General features: G+C 41.5%; 1 protein-coding gene across 1 annotated transcript in view; it reads right to left on the bottom strand.

Moving 5' to 3' along the window:
* Positions 1-22,855, bottom strand: part of MYO16 (myosin XVI) — a 576,627-nt gene extending 553,772 nt beyond the window's left edge. The window contains exon 1 of the mRNA XM_059378159.1: positions 22,773-22,855. The gene's annotated coding sequence lies outside the window, so the exon portion shown is untranslated. The remainder of the gene's footprint in view (positions 1-22,772) is intronic.
* Positions 22,856-22,904: the final 49 nt, after the last annotated feature.

The raw sequence follows: 22,904 nt of genomic DNA, 5'->3' as shown, positions 1-22,904 counted from the left end.
GAGTTGCTATTATTCTGTTGAGGATTTTTGTATCTGTGTTCATTAGGGATATTGGTCTGTAGTTCTTCTTTTTGTGTGTGATTTTTTAAAATTTATTTTCAGCATAACAGTATTCATTGTTTTTGCGCCACAACCAGTGCTCTATGCAATCCGTGCCCTCTCCATGTGTGATGTTTTATCTGATTTTGGCATCAGGATAATGCTGGCCTCATAGAATGAATTTTGAAGTTTTCCTTCCTCTCCGATTTATTGGAATCATTTGAGAAGAACAGGTATTAACTCTTCTTAAAATGTTTGGTAGAAATTTCCTGTGAAGCCATCTGGTCCTGGAATTTGCTTGTTGGGAGCTATTATATTACTGAGTCAATCTTCTTTGCTAGTAATCAGTCTGTTCAGATTTTCTATTTCTTCCTTCTTCAGTTTTGGTAGATTATACATTTGCAGGAATTTATCCATTTAGAAAACTTTAGAATTTTTCTTCTAGGTTGTTTTATTTGTTGGCATATAGTTTTTCAAAATATTCTCTTACAATTGTATTTTTGCATTATTGTTTTGTTATTTCTTCTCTTTTGTTTGTGATTTTATTCAAGTCCTTTCTCTCTCCTTTCTCTCTTTTTTTTCTTTTTAAATGAGTATGGCTAGAGTTTTATCAATTCTGTTATCTTTTCAAAGAAACAGCTCCTGGTTTCACTGATCTGGTTTTATTTTCTTTGTTTTGTTTGTTTTTATATCATTTGTTTCTTCTCTAATCTTTATTGTTTCCTTCCTTCTGCTGGTTTTGGGTTTTACTTGTTGTTTTTCTAGTTCCTTTAGGTGTAGGATTAGGTTGCTTAATTGAGATTTTTCTTGCTTCTTGATGTCAGCCTGTATTGTTATAAACTTCCCTCTTGAACCACTTCTGCTGCATCCCAAAGGTTTGGAACCTTTGTGTTTTCATTTTCATTATTTTCCATATACTTTTTGACTTCTTTGATTTCTTGGTTGAACCATTCATTGTTTAATAGTATGTTAGTTAACATCCGTGTGTTTGGGTTGCTTCCAGATTTTTTCGTCATTTCTAGTTTCATAGTGTTGTGGTCAGAAAAAATTTATGGTATGATCTTTTTTAATTTGTTGAGGCTTGTTTTGTGGCCTAATATGTGACTTATTCTGAATAATGTTCCATGCACACTTGAAAAGAATGCGGATTCTACTGTTTAAGGATGGAATGCTCTGAATATATCTATTAAATTCATCTGGTCTAGCATGCCATTCAAAGCCACTGTTTTGTTTATTTTCTGTTTGGATGATCTTTCCATCAATGTACATGGTTTGTTGAGGTCCCTAATATTATATTACTATTGATTAGTTCCTTTAAATCTGTTATTAATTGTTTTGTGTATTTGGGTACTTCCATGTTGGGTGCATAAATTTACAATTGTTATTTCTAGTTGGAATGTCTCCTTTATTAGTATATTATGTCCTTCTTTGTCTGTTGTTACAGTGTTTGTTTCAAAGTTTTTTTTTCTTTTTGTTTGAAATAAGCATTGTTACTTCTGCTTTCTTTTGATATCCAATTGCATGATAAATATTTCTCCATCCCATCACTTTCAATCTGGAGATGTGTTTGGATCTGAAATTACTCTCTTGTTGGCAGCATATGAATGGGTTTTGTTTTTTATCCACTCTGTCCCCCTGTATCTTTTGTTTGGGCTTTTAATCCATTTATATTAAAATTAAATATATACATGTATATATATACATATATATGATACCATTTTACTTGGTTTGTGGTTATTTTATAGTTTTTCTTTGATTCTTTCCTCTCTTATTTTCTTTCATAGCTTGTTGGGTTTCTTTAGTGATATACCTGAATTCCCTTCTCTATTCTTTGCATATTAATTGTTCGACTTTTGGCTACCATTAGGTTTGTGTATGACATATCATGCATATAGAAGTCTATAAAGTTGATAGTCACATAAGTTTAAACCAATTATTTACTCCTCTCCCTCCACCATTTTAGGTATATAGTGTCATACTTTACACCTTTTTATTTTGAGTCTCTTGATTGGTTTTTTATAGAAATACTTATTTTTATTACTTTTGTGTTTTCTGCTTTTTTAAGATTTGATTTATTTACTTGACAGAGATCACAGGTAGGCAGGCAGGCAGAGAGAGAGAGAGAAAGAGAGAGAGGAGGAAGTAGGCTCCCTACTGAGCAGAGAGCCCAATGTGGCGCTCGATCCCAGGACTGAGATCATGACCTGAGCCGAAGGCAGAGGCTTTAACTCACTGAGCCACCCAGGTGCCCCTGTTTTCTGCCTTTCATACTCACAGTTTTTCCTTTCCACTCAAATAGTCCCCTTTATTATTTTTTACAGGTCTGGTTTAGTGGTCATGAACTTGAGCTTTTGTTTGTCTGAGAAACTCCTTATCTCTCCTACACTTCTTTAAGATTTTTTTTTTAAGGTTTTATTTATTTATTTGACAGAGAGGGAGGGATCACAAGTAGGCAGAGAGGCAGGCAGAGAGAGAGAGGAGGAAGCAGGCTCCCTGCTGAGCAGAGAGCCTGATGCGGGACTCGATCCCAGGACCCTGAGATCATGACCTGAGCCGAAGGCAGCGGCTTAACCCACTGAGCCACCCAGGCACCCAAGATTTTTATTTTTAAATAGTTGCTGCACTCATTATGGGGCTCAAACTCACAATCCTGAGATCAAGTCTTGTATACTCGACTGACTGAGATAGCCAGGAGTTCCCTTATCTCGCCTTCTAGTCTGAATGAAAGCCTTGTTAAATAGATTATTCTTGGCTATACATTTTTTCCTTTTGGTACCTTGACTGTATCAAGCCATTGCTTCTGTCATGCAGTTTCTCTGAAAAACCTACTGATAGCCTTATGGGGATTCCCTTGTATGTAACTGCCTTCTTTTCTATTGCTGCTTTTAATTTTCTTTATCACTTCTTTTTTTTTGCCATTTTGATTACTATGTGAGTTAATGTGAACCTCCTTGTGTTGATTTTGTTGGGGGAGGGAGTCTCTGTGCAGGATCTAGATATCTGTTTCCTTCGCTAAATTAGGAATGTTTGCAGTTATTATTTCTTCAGATAAATTCTCTGTCCTATTTTCTTTCTCTCCTCCATCTGGGACTCATGTAAAACAAATGTTACTGTACTTGATGGAATCACTAAGTTCCCTAATTCTATTCCCATTTTGCATAATTCTTTTTTCTCACATTTGTTCAACTTGACTACTTTCCATTACTCTGTCTTCTAATTCATTAATTCATTCCTCTGCTTCTTCCAGCTTGCCATCTATTCCATCAGGTGTATTTTTAATTTCACTTGTGTTCTTCATCTCTAATTGGTTCTTTTTTATGTAACTATAAGACATTTTACGTAATCCCCATGAAAACCACAAAGAAGAAAAATAGAAAATATACAAAAGAAAATTACAAAGGAAACTAAGTATCTCACTACAAGAAAGGACAAATAAGAACATAACAACTATATTAAATACAGGAAACACTTAAGAAAATGTTAATAGTAAGTCCTTCCCTGTGAATAATTATTTTATACATAAATCATTTAAACAAAAAATATAAAGTAGTTGAATAGATTTTTATTTTTTTTTTTAAACAGATTCATTTTAAGATGTAAAGACATACATAGGCTACAGGATTTTTTTAACACTGACTACTACAAACCCACTTTCGATAATGATGAAACAACGAGACGGAAGATCAATAAGAAGAGAGGAATTGACCAATTCATCCTAGCAGACACATGGAACATTCTGCCCAACAACAGTAGAATACACACTCTTCTCAAACATACATGGAATATTCTTAAGGATGGATCACATATTAGGACATATTAGACCACAAAATGTGTTTAAAAATGAGAATATTTAAAAAAAAAAATTAAGAGGTCAAGATGGCGGAGAAGCAGCAGGCTGAGACTCCATCAGGTAGCAAGAGATCATCTAGGTAGCTTATCAAACCATTGCGAACACCTACAAATCCATCAGGAGATCGAAGAGAAACAGAAAATCGACCACTTTCTGAAAGGTAGGGCCAGAGGAGAAGTGAATCCAAAGGAACGGGAGGATAGACCACGGGGGGGAGGGGCCAGCGCCCGGCAAGTGGAGCACAAAATCAGGACTTTATAAAAGTCTGCTCCACTGAGGGACATCGCTCCAGAGGCTAAACCGGGGTGAAGCCCACACAGAGTCAGGTGGCCCCAGGTCCCATGGGGTCACAGAAAGATTGGGGGTGTCTGAGTGTCGCAGAGCTCGCAGGTATTAGAGCGGGGAAGCCGGATACAGAGACAAAGCCGAGGAGTGAGCTCTCAGCTCAGGGTTACCTTGAACTTGTCACAGGCTCGGGGAGCTCGAAGCTCGGCTAGAGGCCAAGGAAATGGGAGCGATTGAGCACTTTTCTCCAAGTGCAGCCAGAGGCCAGGCAGATGGGAGTGATTGAGTGCTTTTCTGTGAGGGTGCGCTGAGCAGCGGGCAGAGCTCTCAGCTCCTCCGGGCCAGAGATTGGGTGGCCGCCGTTTTCATTCCCGTCCTCCGGAACTCTACGGAAAGCATTCAGGGAACAAAAGCTCCGAAAAGCGAACTGAATGGATTACCTAGCCTGGCCACTGGTAAGGGCGGGACAATTCCGCCTCAGGCAAAGACATTTGAGAATCACTATAACAGGCCCCTCCCCCAGAAGATCAACAAGAAATCCAGACCAAGTTCATTTACCAAGGAGAACAGCAGATTCCAGAGGAGAAGAAAGCAAAGCATGGAATTCATGGCTTTCTCCCCATGATTCTTTAGTCTTGCACTTAATTTTTTTTCTGCTGCTATTTTTTTTTTGACTTTTACCCTTTCCTCTTTTAACTTTATTTTAGCTAGTTTATCTTAACAATACCTTTCAATAATAATAATAATATAGTAATAATAACCTTTTTTTAAACTTCATTATTATAGTTAATTTGATCCTTCATTGTATCTAACTTTATTTTTGGCATACAGATAGGGTTTTTTCTTCTAAAAAAATTTGGGGTACAACTTCTCCTAATAGATCAAAATATACCCTAAATCTAGCTCTGGGCTTGTTCTAGCCTCCAACCCAAGCAAATTCTCTCCAATTTCTTTTTCTTTATCCTCCCAACCAACTTACTTTATCAACTCCTTTATTAGAAATTTAAAAATTTTTTTTTTCTCATCTTTATAGGCATATCTGATCCCTTCATTGCATTTACCCTTATGTACGTTTTTCATTCTTTAAAATTTTGGGAGGTAGTTTCTTCTAAAAGACCAAAATACTTCCAAAATTAAGTGGGGTGACCCTGTTCTAGTCACCAGTCTAATATATATATATATATATACATATATATATATATATATATATATATATCTTTTTAAATATTTTTTCTTTATTTGTTTTTCTTTTTTTAACTTTTTTTTTTTCTGAACTTCTTTTTACCCCGTTTCTCCCTCCCACAATTTGGGGACTCTTCTGATTTGGTTAAAGCACATTTTCCTTGGGTCTTTGCCACCCCTTTGGTATTTTATTTGCTCCTTCATATATTCTTATCTGGACAAAATAACAAGGCAGAAAAACTCACTACAAAAAAGAAAACAAGAGGTAATACTGGCTAGGGACCTAATCAATATGGACATTGGTAATATGTCAGATCTAGAGTTCAGAATGACGATTCTCAAGGTTCTAGCCAGGCTCGAAAAAAGCATGGAAGATATTAGAGAAACCCTCTCCAGAGAGATAAAAGCCCTTTCTGGAGAAATTAAAGAACTAAAATCTAACCAAGTTGAAATCAAAAAAGCTATTAATGAGGTGCAATAAAAAATGGAGGCTCTCACTGCTAGGATAAATGAGGCAGAAGAAAGAATTAGTGATATAGAAGACCAAATGACAGAGAATAAAGAAGCTGAACAAAAGAGAGACAAATACTGGAACACGAGGAGAGAATTCAAGAGATCAGTGACGCCATAAGATGAAACAAAATTAGAATAATTGGGATTCCAGAAGAAGAAGAAAGAGAGAGGGGAGCAGAAGGTATATTGGAGAGCATTATTGTAGAGGATTTCCCTAATATGGCAAAGGGAACAAGCATCAAAATCCAGGAGATGCAGAGAACTCCCCACAAAATCAGTAAGAATAGGTCCACACCCCGTCAACTAATAGTAAAATTTACAAATCTTAGCGACAAAGAGAAAATCCTAAAAGCAGCCCAGGAAAAGAAGTCTGTAACATACAATGGTAAATATGTCAGATTGGCAGTGGACTTATCCACAGAGACCTGGCAGGCCAGAAAGAACTGGCATGATATATTCAGAGCACTAAATGAGAAAAACATGCAGCCAAGAATACTATATCCAGCTAGGCTATTACTGAAACTAGAAGGAGAGATAAGAAGCTTCCAGAACAAACAAAAACTGAAAGAATTTGTAAACACCAAACCAGCTCTACAGCAAATATTGAAAGGGGTCCTCTAAGCAAAGAGAGACCCTAGAAGTAGTAGATCAAAAAGGAATGGAGACAATACATAGTAACAGTCACCTTACAGGAAATAAAATGGCATTAAATTCATATCTCTCAATAGTCACCCTGAATGTAAATGGGCTAAATGCCCCAATCAAAAGACACAGGGATGGAATCAGAATGGATTAAGAAAACAAAACCCATATATATGTTGCCTACAAGAAACTCGTTTTAGAGCTGAAGACAACTCCAGATTTAAAGTGAGGGGGTGGAAAACAATTTACCATGATAATAGACATCAGAAGAAACCTGGGGTAGCAATCCTTATCTCATATCAATTAGACTTTAAGCCAAAGACTATAATAAGAGATGAGGAAGGACACTATATCATACTCAAAAGGTCTGTCCAACAAGAAGCTCTAACAATTTTAAATATCTATGCCCCTAACATGGGAGCAGCCAACTATATAAACCAATTAATAACAAAATCAAAGAAACTCATCAACAATAATACAATAATAGTAGGGGACTTTAACACTCCACTCACTGAAATGGACAGATCATCCAAACAAAAGATCAACAAAGAAATAAAGGCCTTAAACAACACACTGAACCAGATGGACATCACAGATATATTCAGAACATTCCATCCCAAAACAACAGAATACACATTCTTCTCTAGTGCACATGGAACATTCTCCAGAATAGATACATCCTGGGTCATAAATCAGGTCTCAAAGGGTATCAAAAGATTGGGATCATTCCCTGCATATTTTCAGACCACAATGCTCTGAAGCTAGAACTCAATCACAAGAGGAAATTTGGAAAGAGCCCAAATACATGGAGACTAAACACCATCCTTCTAAAGAATGAATGGGTCAACCAGGAAATTAAAGAGGAATTGAAAAAATTCATGGAAACAAATGATAATGAAAACACATTGGTTCAAAATCTATGGGACACAGCAAAGGCAGTCCTGAGAGGAAAATATATAGTGATACAAGCCTTTCTCAAGAAACAAGAAAGGTCTCAAATACACAACCTAACCCTACACCTAAAGGAGCTGGAGAAAGAACAACAAAGAAAGCCTAAACCCAGCAAGAGAAGAGATATCATAAAGATCAGAGCATAAATCAATGAAATAGAAACTAAAAAAAAAAAAATAGAACAAATCAAGGAAACTAGGAGCTGGTTCTTTGAAAGAATTAATAAGATTGATATACCCCTGGCCAGAGTTATCAAAAAGAAAAGAGAAGGGACCCAAATAAATAAAATCATGAATGAAAGAGGAGAGATCACAACAAACACCAAAGAAATACAAACAATTATAAGAACATACTATAAGCAACTCTACGCCAACAAATTCAACAATCGGGAAGAAATGGATACATTCCTAGAGACATATAAACTACCACAACTGAAGCAGGAAGAAATAGAAAACCTGAACAGACCATAACCAGTAAGGAGATCGAAACAGTCATCAAAAATCTCCAAACAAACAAATCCCAGGGCCAGACAGCTTCCCAGAGGAATTCTACCAGACATTTAAAGAAGAATTAATTCCTACTCTCCAGAAACTTTTCCAAAAAATAGAAATGGAAGGAAAACTTTCAAACTCATTTTATGAGGCCAGCATCACCTTGATCCCAAAACCAGACAAGGATCCCAGCAAAAAAGAGAACTACAGACCAATATCCTTGATGAACACAGATGCAAAAATTCTCACCAAAATACTGGCCAATAGGATCCAACAGCACATTAAAAGGATTATTCACCACGACCAAGTGGGATTTATTCCAGGGCTGCAAGGTTGTTTCAACATCCGGAAATCAGTCAATGTGATACAACACATTAATAAAATTAAGAACAAGCACCATATGATACTCTCAATAGATGCTGAAAAAGAACTTGACAAAGTGAAGCATCCCTTCCTGATTAAAACTCTTCAAAGTGTAGGGATAGAGGGCACACACCTCAATATTATCAAAACTATCTATGAAAAACTCACTACAAATACCATTCTCAATGGAGAAAAACTGAAAGCTTTTCTGCTAAGGGCAGGAATATGGCAAGGATGTCCATTATCACCACTGCTATTCAACATCGTACTAGAGGTCCTAGCCTCAGCAATCAGACAACAAAAAGAAATTAAAGGCATCCAAATCGGCAAAGAAGAAGTCAAACTATCACTCTTTGCAGATGATATGATACTATATGTGGAAAACCCAAAAGGCTCCACTCCAAACTGCTAGAACTTGTACAGGAATTCAGTAAAGTGTCAGGATATAAAGTCAATGCACAGAAATCAGTTGCATTTCTCTACACCAACAACAAGACAGAAGAAAGAGAAATTAAGGAGTCAGTCCAATTTACAATTTCACCCAAAACCATAAGATACCCAGGAATAAACCTAACCAAAAAGGCAAAGAATCTATACTCAGAAAACTATAAAGTACTCATGAAAGAAATTAAGGAAGACATGAAGAAATGGAAAAATATTCCATGCTCATGGATTGGAAGAACAAATATCATGAAAATGTCTATGCTACCTAAAGCAATCTATACATTTAATGCAATCTCTGTCAAAATCCCATCCTTTTTTTTTCAACGAAATGGAACAAATAATTCTAAAATTTATATGGAACCAAAAAAGACCTCAAATAGCCAAAGGAATATTGAAAAAGAAAGCCAAAGTTGATGGCATCATAATTCCAGACTTCAAACTCTATTATAAAGCTGTCATCATCAAGACAGTATGGTACTGGAACAAAAGCAGACACATAGATCAATGGAACAGAATAGAGGGCCCAGAAATAGACCCTCAACAATATGGTCAACTAATCTTTGACAAAGCAGGAAGGAATGTCCAGTGGAAAAAAGATAGCCTCTTCAACAAATGGTGTTGGGAAAACTAGACAGCCACATGTAGAAAAATGAAATCGGACCATTTCCTTACACCACACATGAAAATAGACTCAAAATGGATGAAGGACCTCAATGTGAGAAAGGAATCCATCAAAATCCTTGAAGAGAACACAGGTAGCAACCTCTTCGACCTTCAGCCACAGCAACTTCTTCCTAAGAACATCACCAAAGGCAAGGGAAGTAAGGGCAAAAAATGAACTATTGGGACTTCATCAAGATCAAAAGCTTTTGCACAGCAAAGGAAAAAGTTAACAAAACCAAAAGACAACTGACAGGATGGGAGAAGATATTTGCAAACGACATATCAGATAAAGGGCTAGTATCCAAAATCAATAAAGGGCTCAGCAAACTCAACACCCAAAGAACAAATAATCCAATCAAGAAATGGGCTGAGGACATGAACAGACATTTCTGCAAAGAAGACATCCAGATGGACAATAGACACATGAAAAATGCTCCACATCACTCAGCATCAGGGAAATACAAATCAAAACCACAATGAGATACTACCTCACACCAGTCAGAATGGCTAAAATTAACAAGTCAGGAAATGACAGATGCTGACAAGGATGTGAAGAAAGGGGAACCCTCCTACACTGTTGGTGGGAATGCAAGCTGGTGCAACCACTCTGGAAAACAGCATGGAGGTTCCTCAAAAAGTTGAAAATAGAGCTACCTTATGACACAGCAATTGCACTATTGGGTATTTACCCTAAAGATACAAATGTGGGGATCTGAAGGTACATGTGCACCCGAATGTTTATAGCAGCAATGTCCACAATAGCCAAACTATGGAAAGAACCTAGATGAATGGATAAAGAAGATGTGGTATATATATACAATGGAATTCTATGCAGCCATCAAAAGAAATGAAATCTTGTCATTTGCGACGACGTGGATGGAACTAGAGGGTATTATGCTTAGTGAAATAAGTCAATCAGAGAAAGACAACTATCATATGATCTCCCTGATATAAGAAGTAGAGATGCAACATGGGGGTTTGGGGGGTAGGAAAAGAATAAATGAAACAAGATGGAATCAGGAGGGATAGAAACCATAAGAGACTCTTCATCTCACAAAACAAACTGAGGATTGCTGGGGGGAGGGGGGGTTGGGAGAAGGGGGTGGGGTTATGGACATTGGGGATGGTATGTGCTATGGGGAGTGCTGTGAAATGTGTAAATGTGGCAATTCACAGACCTGTACCCCTGGGAATAAAAATACATTATACGTTTATAAAAAAATTTAAAAAAATAATATAAAAAATAATTAAGAATATTGGCATGAGATCATACCAAGTATCTTTTCTAACCACAATAGAATTAAACTAAGTATCAGTAACAGGAGAATAACTGAAGCATTCATAAATATGTGGAAATTAAACAACACACTCCTGAAAAGAAATGAGCCTAAGAAAACTTCAAAAAGGAAATTATAAAACAGAAAATATCTTAAGACAAATAAAAATGAGAACACAACACACCAAACCTATGGGATACAACAGGTCAGTAACAAGAGAGAAGTTAATAGCAGTAAACACCTATATTCAAAAGAAGAAAGATCTGGAATCAATAACCTAACTTTACACATCAAGAAACTAGAAAAGAAACTGAGCCAAAAGTTAGAAAGGAAATAACAAAAATTCAAACAAATAAATAAAATGGAGAATAGAAAAAAATAAAATGAATGAAACTAAGAGTTGGGCTTTGAAAAGATCAACAAAACTGAGAATCTTTTGCTAGACTAAGGTAAAAACAAGAAGACTCAAGTCAGAATTGAAGAGCAAATAGGACCATCGATGGCACAGAAATAAAAAGGATTCTAAAAGACTACGATGAACAATTGCAGGCCAGCAGTACATAACCTAGCAGAAATGGACAAATTCCTAAAATATAAAACACACCAACCCTAAACCCAGAAGAAGTAAAAAATCTGAGCTGAACTATACCCAGTAAGGAACTCCAATTAGTAATCATAACCTCCAAACAAAGAAAAGCCCAGGGCCAGATAATTTCACTGGAGAATTCTATTCAGCATTTAAAGAAGAATTCGTGCCAATCCTTCAAAAATTCTTCCAAAAAGCTGAAGAGGAAGAAACACTTCCAGTCTCAGTTTATGAGGCTACCCAGATACAAAGCCAAAGATACCACATAAAAAGAAAACTATAGACCAATATCCATGGTAAATACTAATGGAAAATCTTCAAAAAAATACTAGCAAACTAAATTCAGCAGCACATTAAAATCAATATAGACCACAACCAAGTGGGATTTACTCCTGGGATGCAAGAACATTTTAGCATTTGAAAATCTATTAATATAATTCATCCCATTAGTAGAACACAGGGCAAAATTCCACATGATCATCTCAAATGATAGAAAAAGTGTCTGGCAAAATTCAATACCATTTTATAATAAAAATGCTCAATAAACTAGGGATAGGAGGAAATTCCCACAATATTTTTTCAAAGTCATACATGAAAAGACTATAGCTAACATAATATGCAATGAAGAAAAACTAAAAGCTTTTTCTCTAAGACCAGGAGGAAGGTAAGGATGACCCTTCTTACCACTTCTATTCAACAGGGTACTGGAAGCCCTAGTCAGAGCAATTAGACAAGAAAAAGAAATAAAAAACATCCAAACTGGAAAGGAAGAAGTTAAATCATCTCTGTTCACAGACAATATGCTCTTCAATGTAGAAAGCCCTAAAGATTCGACAAAAAAAAAAAAAAAAAAAATTCAAACTATTAAACAAATTCAACAAATTTTCAGGATACAGAATCAAAAAACAAAAATCAGTTGTGTTTTTATACACTAGGAGTGAAGATTTTTTTAAAAATATATATATTTTTTTATCCCCAGGGGTACAGGTCTGTGAATCGCCAGGTTTACACACTTCACAGCACTCACCATAGCACATACCCTCCCCAATGTCCATAATCCCACCCCCCTTCTCCCAACTTCCCTCCCCCCAGCAACCCTCAGTTTGTTTTGTGAGATTAAGAGTCACTTACGGTTTGTCTCCCTCCCAATCCCATCTTGTTTCATTGATTCTTCTCCTACCCCCTTAACCCCCCATGTTGCATCACCACTTCCTCATATCAGGGAGATCATATGATAGTTGTCTTTCTCCGGTTGATTTATTTCGCTAAGCATGATACGGAGTGAAGAATTTTAAAAGAAAATTAAGGAAATAATATCATTTGCAATAGCATCAAAAGGAATAAAACACTTAGGAATAAACTTAACCAAGGGAATGAAAGACCTGTTCTCTGAAAACTGTAAAATATTGTTGAAAAAAATTGGAGAAGACATAAATTAATGGAAAGACAACCAGTGATGATGGATTGGAAGACTTAATATTATGAAATGTCCTTATTACCCAAAGTGATCTGTAGACTTAATACAGTCTCTATAAAAATCTCAATGGCATTTTTTCAAGACTTTACTTATTTAAATGACAAAGAAAGAGAGAAAATGAGCACAAGCAGGCTGAAGGACAAAGGGAGGGGAGAAGCAGGCTCTCCCGCTGAGCAAGGAGCCAGACATAGGGCTTGATCCCAGGACCCTGGCATCATGACCTGAGCTAAAGGCAGTTAACTGACTAAGCCACCCAGATGCCCCCCTCAATGGTATTTTTGCACAAATAAAAAGACAATCCTAAAATTTACAGAATCCCAAAAGACCTCATAGAGCAAAACCAGTCCTGACAAAGAAGAGACTGGAAATCTCGTTCTTCTGATTTCAGAATGTATTACAAACCTACAATGATCAAAACAGAATAGTACTGGCATAAATACAGAGGAATAGGTTGGGGCACCTGGGTGGCTCAGTGGGTTAAGCCTCTGCCTTCAGCTCAGGTCATGATCTCAGGGTCCTGGGATTGAGCCCTGCATCGGGCTCTCTGCTCGGTGGGAAGCCTGCTTCTCCCTCTCTCTCTGCCTGCCTGTCTGTGTACTTGTGATTTCTCTCTACCAAATAAATAAAATAAAAAATCTTAAAAAAAAAAAAGACAGAGGAATAGGTCAACAGAACAGAGTACAGAGCCCCAAAATATATCCTCATGTACAATGCTAAATGATCTTCAATGAGGGTGCCAAGACTACCTAATAAGGGAAAGATAGTCTCTGCAGCAGCTGCTCCTGGGAAAACCAAATGCCCACATGTAAAAGAAGGAAGCAGGATCCTTATTCTATAACATACACAAAAACCAACTCCAAATAGTTTAAAAACCTAAACATAGCCTTGGAACTATAAATCTCCTAGAAGAAAATAAGATAAGCCTCGTGACATTGGATATGGCAGTGATGTCTTGAATATAACAGTAAAAACACAGACAACAAAAAGCAAACATAAACAAATGAGACTTAAAAATTTCCACACAGCAAGGGGATGTAATGTACAGCATGGCGACTATAGTTAACCCTACTATAGTCTATATAAGTAATAAGAATGTACTATCATTACAAGTTAGAGGTAGATTTTTAAAGTGCTCACCACACACACACACACACACACACAGTTATAACAACACAAGTGACAGATGTATTAACTACACTGTGATAATCATTTTGCAATATATACACATAAAATCACTTTGCTGGGTACCTTAAATTTACACAATGTTATATGTCAATTACATCTCAATAAAGCTGGAAAAAATAAAAATAGAATTATCATATGATTCAGCAATCCCATTTCAAGATATATATATATATATATATAAATACATATATAAATATAATATATATATATATATCACAAACAGAACTGAAAACAGAATCTCAAAGAGATATTTGCACACCCATATTCACTGCAACATTATTGACAGCTGCCAAAAGGAGAAGAAACCTAACTGTCCATTGACGGAAAAACAGATGAACAAAATGGGGCACATACAAACAATGGGATATTATTCAGCCTTAAGAAAAAAAAGGAAATCTTGTCAAATGCTACAAAACATATGAACCTTGAGGACACTCTGCCCAGTGAAATAAGCCAGTCATGAAAAGATAATTGTGGCACAATTCTGTTTGTATGAGGTATTTAAAGGAGTCGAAGGCACAGGCAGAGAGTGCGGTGTGGTTGCAAGGATCAGAGGCAGGGGAGGGAAACTGGAAACTGCTGTTCAATGAATACAGGATTTCAGTGGTGCTATGAGAAAACTTTCTAGAGATCCGCTGCACAAGAATTAATACTGCTATGGACTTAAAAACGGGTATGATCGTAAATTTTCTGTTATTCCTGTTTTGCCACAAGGAAAAAAAATACCTGATGCACATAAATCTAAAAAAAAAAAAAACAGACTAAACTCTGACATAAATTCTTATAAATAGGAACCTTAGAAATTAATTCACCGAATTTTACAGAAGAGCAAAGGGAAGCATTCATTGTAACTAGCTTTTCAAGTAAGAAGTCAGGTGAGTCTGTAATGACTGACATCTGTGAACTATTCTGTTTCCTTGTGTTTTTGTAATGGTTTAAAAATTATTTGTGAATAAGTGCGTGAACATAATATACATAATGTTATTATTTTTGATGGGAATCTAGAAACCAGTCTATAGGTATATAGATTCTAGGTTGTTCTATGAAGCTCAGGACATCTGACCTGTCCAGCTCTCTATGGTTTCAGTCATTCTCCATCACGTCCCGTGATTGCCAAGGACACCCCGAGTGACATCCGTGCAGGTCTGTCTGTTCCCCAGCATTCGACGCAACTGAGCATGACCTGAATTCACTTACAAGAAATACATGAATTTTTGTTTTACTATCCTCATATACCTTGGGCTTTAGTTCAACATTCTCATTTGTTTTCCTCGTTTAAGCTTATTCTCTTTGACTTAGAGGATGGGGACCAAAATGACAATGAGGAGATCCGTCTTTACACAATCTCTACTTTTTACACCACTAGTCCCAGAGGCCAATCACAGCCTTGCTCTTCTTATTCCCAACATTGCAAAAACCTGTCTATTGTCTTTAGCATTTTTTCCAAACCCGCACTCATGATGAGGTAGGTCCAGTCCTGACATTCTTCTTATGGGCTCATGTTACTCTTTCACTCTGCTCCCTCTCCACCTCCCACGCACATCCTCACCAAATGTCACCTCACAGGTAGACGCTAGGGTGTGATGTCCCTTTCCTACATGACTTCTTTTGCTTCCTCATAATGACATGGGACTTCAGAGCCGCGATGCTGCTTTGGAGTGTCTCCCACTCCACAACTGATTTTACAGTCTCTGTCCCCTGGGCTCCTTCCTCCCAGAATTTCAAAACCTATCCTCTTAAGATCCACTAGACACCAGACTATTTCAACAAGCTAGTGGGATTTTTTTTTCTCCAAAGGTTTCACCATGTTGATGTCACCAACAAGTTCTTACTTAGTAAGTAGATTCAAGTCTGTCATAGCACTTGAATGATACGCTCTTACAAAGCACTGCAATTTGCTTACATCACCTAGACATTCCGAGAATGGAAATTCAGCCCAAGTCCGAGCACACTGCTGTCTTCCCCAGGCAGGATAACCCCACCTGAACTGAAAGAGCTTCTGCTCAGTGATTGGCCCTGAGCTAAGGGTGCAGGAAACTGCATCTCATTCAATCCGGCATTTTATCCTACACGAGAGCCACTCTGTTCACCCTGTTTCACAGATGAGGTCTAGAAAGCTTTTCCCACTTATTCATGGTGTCCAAGGGGTGAGAAGCAGATCTGAAATTTCGACATATGCTAGTCCACCTCAAGTTCCCCCTCATTGACCACTTACCGCACTGTACCTTTGTACGGTGTGTTATGGCTGTAATTTCCTTGCCTCGATGACTCTTTTATCATCCATATCAGGAAAACTCTATTTACCATCCTTATATGAATTCTCCTGGTTGTGCTGTTTCAGCAAACCCCTTCCTGAGAAATGTCTTTTTTTCACTCCAGAAAACTGTTAGTTGTCTCTTTCTACACTCTATAAGATTAGCACAGCCACCACCAGCCTATATAAAATATCTTTCTCCATATTCTATTCTATGAAATTCCTTCATTTCTTATCCCAAAGTTCTTTTGTCTTGCTCTTGCATTTAGTTTTAAATCACTGGAAATAAATGTAAAGTTAATGACTCGCTGTCCCAAATCATAAAGATAAAAGGCATATTAATAGACTTTTTAAAAGAAGATTTGAGAGCTCATCAAATGATTTCTACCCAGGGACTCTCAACCACACATAACTCAGCTGCTTCTAACCACGAATCTAAATTAGAAAGAAAATGAGCATGCCTGAATAAGACTTTATCATTCTTAAAGGAATTATTTAATATTTCAAATGTGTTCGTTAAAAGCATACAGTGCCACATGCTTGAGGCTTTAACCTACCAGGTTTATTTTTAAAACACTAATTCTACTAATAAAAGTGAAAGGAAGGCATTCAACATTTCAGTTATAGAAAAAGAATATATTCAAATGCCTATTTTCATGCATAGTTCAATTTAGCTCACGAGAATTTGAACATCAAACTCACCTTTATCTACACCCTCAGTCATATTTTTTAACCAAAATGCCCTCAGCAGTTTTGGGGGGCTGTAACTGACTTTATTTATTTACAGTACGTGGTAGTGATGATGTCTGCCATGATAATCGTGTGTGGGTAAAGGAGAATATGAAACAAGCCACGAACACCATTCATTCGGTGAATGAAATATGGGTTCCGCCTTCATTGTTTTCTTCTTAAAATGCAGCAAATCTACAACTTACTTTTTAAATGTCCAGTTTTGGGGTTGGGGGGATGATGATTATTCAGTAAAGTTCGTTTCCACATAAATTACACTGAACATGACCTTCAGGCCCCACCGCTCCTCCGGATCAGGCGCAGTAGCTATCTTCTGTGAAGAGCAAGACGGCAAGTATTCAGGGCTAGGAGGGCCGCAGGGTCTCAGCGGCACTCAGCTTTGTTGCACTGTGTCGTGTTGTATCATCTTGTTTCTGCTCTCCTTTACGAATAAAACGTGTGGCTCGCAGGCTGCAACCCCAACAAGCCACAGGTTCTCTCTCGTCCACAGCCTACAGCTGTCTGGTCATCTCTTAAAAAGAAAGACCTGAATTTCTGCTTAGTGACAAGAGCACAGGTAACTCGGAATAAATTACTCTGTTTCTCCGGGTTTCTAGGACGAACAGATGATTTTCATGGGAAAGAGAAGGACACAGCCAGAGGGATCTGTGGGGCAGGGTCTGGGGTGGGGGCAGAGCGAGAGCCACATTCAAATGTGAGGCGGGGCTCGGTGTGTTCAGAGCGCAGGGCGGGGTCAGGCCGGAACGTCCAGAGGGCATTTCCAGAGCTCCAAGCAGGTTGGTTTCTGCAGAGCTTACATCGAATCCATTCCTATAACATCTACCGAGCTACACACACACACACACACGCGCGCGCGCGCGCACGCACGTGCGCGCAGATGCACCAGGACGTGTAGAAGTCACACGTTCAAGTTCCAACCGAGCAGGAAGCCTAAGGGGAGCAAGTCCATGGGGTGTAGGCGATAAGGACAGGCCGAAAGAGGGACAGCTATGGGATGAGGGTGACTGGGGAGAGATGTGTGGCGTCTGACCCCAGCTGAACAGAGTGAGAAGCACGTTCCCAGCGCACCGGAGAACGGATCAAGTCTGTGCAGCAAGAAACGCTAAAATTCTGGGCGGGAAACTACCTACAGCTCCGTGTCATCCAAGGTAGCAGATCAGAATCAGGACTGAGGAGAGGCAGCCGCAGGGTGGGCAGGAGGGGTCCAGAAGGACCACTCGGGCTGTGCGAGGAGCACGTGGGGAGCTGCGGTAACAGGAAATCGCTTGCAGCAAGAGGCCTCGTGGCCGAATTGGCTTTTAAGATCAATCACTGGCACCTGGGACAGCCTGGAACACCAAGTTAGGAACTGAACCCTGAGCCTTGGCCGGAGATGAAGACTGACCAAGTCTCGGCATGAAAGACCGGAGTGAAGACGACTATGGTTAGCCATGTCTACTGATAAACCCAGACCTCCTGCGGATGGAGAGGAGGGGCCTGGGATTGGGAAGGGAAGAGAGGGTGGGAGGGCCTGCCATGGGGCTTCCCCTCCTGCACTGGGGGTGACGTGCAGGAATGAGAGAGGCCACCTGGAGAGAGGAACAGGTGTCCTGAACTCCCCTTGGAGCACTGAAGCCAGGCAGGCAGGGGACGTCCAGGTAAGTGGTCCCACATGCAGATTCAGACCAGAAAGTATCCAGACCAAGGACCCGCAGGGGTGGAGCTGCATGCAGGGTGATAGTGCAGAGGGGCCCTCATGCAACATGGGCGGGGGAGAAGCAGGGCCTCCAGGGACGGCATGAGGAGCCACATCAGAGGGACAGGAGGAAAGAAATGCCAGACAAAGGAACCAGGAACAGCTAAGCGCTGAGAGCCTTGGGACAGGGGGTAAGGGATGAGTTTCTGTGACAGGGTCTGAATGGCAGCCAGATGGCAGGAGGAGAAACTCTAGCGAAGGCGAGTGGTACACACGGCTCTACCCAGCTTCCTCTATATCCACAGAAACAAGCTGCAGGAATTCTAAAGACCATGTCATTTAAAATTGCTCTTTGTAACACAATTACCCAGAAAGTATTGTAATCCAGCCTGGAATATCGAATGTATCCGTTGAGAGGATGCTGCCACTTGAAGTTTACAATCTGTTAGAAAACAGCAACACTTGGTGTCTGGATCCTTTTAGCCACAGTTAGATAATGTGCATCTACAGTTTCCTAGAACCAATGGCCTGATTTATTGGGAGGTCTTCCCCCTTGATGGAATCAAACCCAAGAATAACCAAGGAGGAAAATCTCTGCAGACTGCTGTCTGCATTGGAAGAGATGCGCAATTCTAGCTGGTTGGGAGGAGGCAAGATGTGTACCCCGGAGGGAATGCCCTTGGCACAGTGGCTCTAAGAGGCAGTGCTCACGGAAGTCACTCAGGGCTGGCTGGAGGGACAGTCCTGTGTCCCACCCCAGACTCTGATTCCATAGGTCTGGGAAGGGCTCAGGAACTCCACTCTTACCAGGCTCCTGGCAGAGGGTGGAGTGGGGGGGGGGGGGGGGGGGGGGGGGATACAGGTGGATCTCAATTAGGCAGCCCAGGGAGCACACATCTGACTCTCTGGGTGCTTAAAGAGGCCAAGGAGTAGAAGTTCTTGATTTCGTTGGGGAAGAGGTTGAGGGGAGAGGGGGCTGGCTTCCCGCTGAGCAGGGAGCCAATGTGGGCTCCATCCCAGGACCCTAGGATCATGACCTGAGCTGAAGCAGCCACTTAACCTACTGAGCCACCCAGGCACCCTTGGGTTCAACATTCTGAAAGCATAAACCAAATTCATATGCAGGGTCATGCCCCAGGCAGGAGATTGCAAGGCGCTGTGAAAGGACCTGAGACAGAGTACAAACAATGTGACAATCACCCACCAGCAGGAGAGCTCTGGAAGGGCACAGAACTTTGCCTGGATCTCCACAGGGAGCAGGAACAGAGCTGGGGAAGCGAAACTGGGAGTGTGGAAGGAGTGGCCACGCCTACACTCACCTTCCAGGGGCAGCTGAGAGGCTCAGCGGAGGGCTCGGGGGAGAGGACGACTTCAGAAATGGCCCAGGGTTGCTACTGGGAGCTTCTCGGATCTCTGAGGGTAAACACACTCGTCTTCCCATGACTGCTTCCTCCCCTCAATGCACCTGCGGTGAAAATCATCTTTTTTTCCACTACCTGGCCCTTTTTTCTTTAACCCATGTAGATAAATTATATGCATCTTTAAACTAAATAAATAATTTTCATTGAAAGGTTTCCTGTTCTCTTGACATGCCCATCCTCTGCTCTTTGAAACTCGACTAGAACAATGTGTTACTTCTAGTACAGAGAAGAGCCCAGAACAGAGGAATGGCCACAGAGCGGGGGAAGGAGAACCAAAGGAGAAAGGGGTGAGGAGAGAAAAGGACTGGTCACTGCTGTTAAAAATACCATCTCCCCACGTTTGCCCATGTGCCTCCCTCTCAGGGGGTAACGGTCAAACCCTCTACCTTCCCACCCGCCCAATGCTCCTGTTTGGTAGAAAGACCAAAAAGGCAGGTACTTATTTGAAGTGCTCCACTCACCGCAGGTCAAATATACAGAACTATCTTTATATTTTTTTAAAAATTCACATTTAATGTATTATTTGTTTCAGGAGTACAGGTCTGTGATTCATCAGTTTTACACAATTCACAGCACTCACCATAGCACAGACCCTCCGACTGTGCTTAAATATCCCGGTTCCAGTGAAATATATTTTCTCACTCATGCAAATGTTTTAACGCATCAAATGACCTGCAAGTTATGGACACACATGTATGTACACATACATATATCAGGGTCCCATATGCATTATATCTTAGTATGTTTTTACTCAACACCTTTCATCTTCTGATTTCTTAAGGAGGAAGAAGTGTTCCTATTCTCAGAGAACATTGGAGAGCTGCAGTGGGTTCCCATTGGCTGGACATTCTCCTTTATGTGCAGGAGCACGGAGTTACCCACAGATCACATGGATGGGTGCCACGGTATCTGCCATAACTTGTGTCTTCAAGCATTCTCAGACCAAAGCGTGGGAAAGTCTTTACAAGATTATTTCGCATTCAAAATAAAATAGCTAGTAGAGGACATGCTGAGCAAGCTTCACTCTCCCAGTTCTCAAAGGACACAGATAAACTGAACCATTGTGCCCTCTACATGAAATTCTCCTGGTTAAAGTCATTTTTCCTTTTGTAAGTAAACATCGGAACATGGATTATTTGTAGAGCAAGTAATACATCCCTGGGCGTGTTAACGCTATCTCTAAAGCAATGCCGTATATGCTGGTTTCCAAAAAGCCCATCAAATATAAACCTCACAGGTTCACACAGGCTGGTTACCCTTGGCAAGGGACCATAGTTGTTCATGTTTAGCCCATGTTACATACGCTTGCATCATTTTAATAAACTAAACTTGAAACGGGCGACTTGACATGCTTCGGAGGACCCTAAACTCACGGCTGACAAACCACCTGCAAAACTTTTCGAACATCAAGAGCACAGGAATAGGACACTTGATGGTTCAGGGAGGTCTGCTGCCGCCCTGTCGTCAGCTGTGCGGCTCTGATGCCCAGAGCTCCGGGACGACTTGGGGTCGCTCGTTCTCACTCTTCATTCTGGGTGAAAATCACTAGCGGACGCATGGATAGACTGCGGGAGCTTCGTAAGCACCCCAAGAACCCACGGCAAACATGCGCGAGGCATTTTAACCTTCCGGAACAGAGAGACTCCAAACATTTCCGGAGACCCTCGGAGAAAGCCGGGCAGGGTCGGCGCTCCCGGAGCTCCTGCGCGGGGCAGAATAAAGACCGCCTTCGCGCCTGCCTTTCTGCTCCCCCACTCCTTCGGCCGGTTCAGAACAGCGAAGTTTCCCTGGGCCCTGCTGAGCAAAACACCATCCAAGGGCTGGAGAATTCTACCAGGTGCCAAACGAGTAACGCACGATTTGAACGCACTGGCTCCCTCCCCGGAGCGGAGACCGGAGCCCGAGCGAGCCGCCGCAGCTTCTCAGTCACGACCGACACGCCGGGAGAACTTGATGAGCATCATCTCCATTCCCTCTGGGGCGTACAAGGTGCCAGTTAAACCCAGCGCCTCCACCGAGCGGTGGGTTCTACCAGCGGGGGGAGGTGGGCGGAGGCCGCGCGGAGCAGGAGCCGCGAGCAGCCCCGATGGGTACCCCGCTGCCCCGCCGACTTGGCCCGCAGGGTGGCGGCCGGGCCTGCAAGACAATGGAGCGGACACTGGCCGGCGGGGGTCGCGGTCAGGGGTCAGTGGGATCTGGGGGAAGAGGCCACAGCCAGGAAGCCCACCGTCACCCCTACATCTTTGTTCTCTGCAGTAGTCGCTCTTTTTCATCCCCAGAGGAGAACGAGAAGGAAGACGGTCCCCTGCGGCCCCCAGAAGTGGCCGGGTGGGTGACCGCGCGGCCCCTCCCATCTCCCGCAGCAACCACAGGCTCCCGGTCCCTCTAAACTGCCAGCTTCGCCTCCTCTCCTCGGCCAGGTCCAGAGTTCAGGGGCTTCCTGCTCTCCGCCCGCGCTCACACACCTCCCCGCGTCCCCTTCCCGGGGAAGGACCGCCAGCGTCCTCTCCACGCCCCCCTCTCCACGCCGGGACTCGGGCTGGGGACCCGCGCGACCTAGGTGCGAGCACCCCGCACCCTCCCGGAGTCGCCAGCGCCGCGGGGCAGGGGGGGGCCTCTGCGCCCCCGCCGACCTCTGCACCCCGGGCGAGGCTGCTCGGCCGACCGCCCCGCGCTGGGGAGCGCGCCCCGCGCCCCGCGCCCCGCGCCCCGCCGCCGCCCTACCTGCCTGAGAAGGCGCCGCGGGAGCGGCGTGCAGCCGGCGGCGCGAACGCGGGGATCCGCTCCGGGTGCGCCGCGGCGGGCGAGCGGGGGCGGCGGGGCGCGGGGGCCGCGGGGGCGCGGGGGGCCCTGCGC

The sequence above is a fragment of the Mustela nigripes genome, chromosome 15 (genome assembly GCF_022355385.1).
Source record: "Mustela nigripes isolate SB6536 chromosome 15, MUSNIG.SB6536, whole genome shotgun sequence".
Taxonomy (NCBI): domain Eukaryota; kingdom Metazoa; phylum Chordata; class Mammalia; order Carnivora; family Mustelidae; genus Mustela; species Mustela nigripes.
This window is presented reverse-complemented; position numbering and strand designations above follow the sequence as displayed.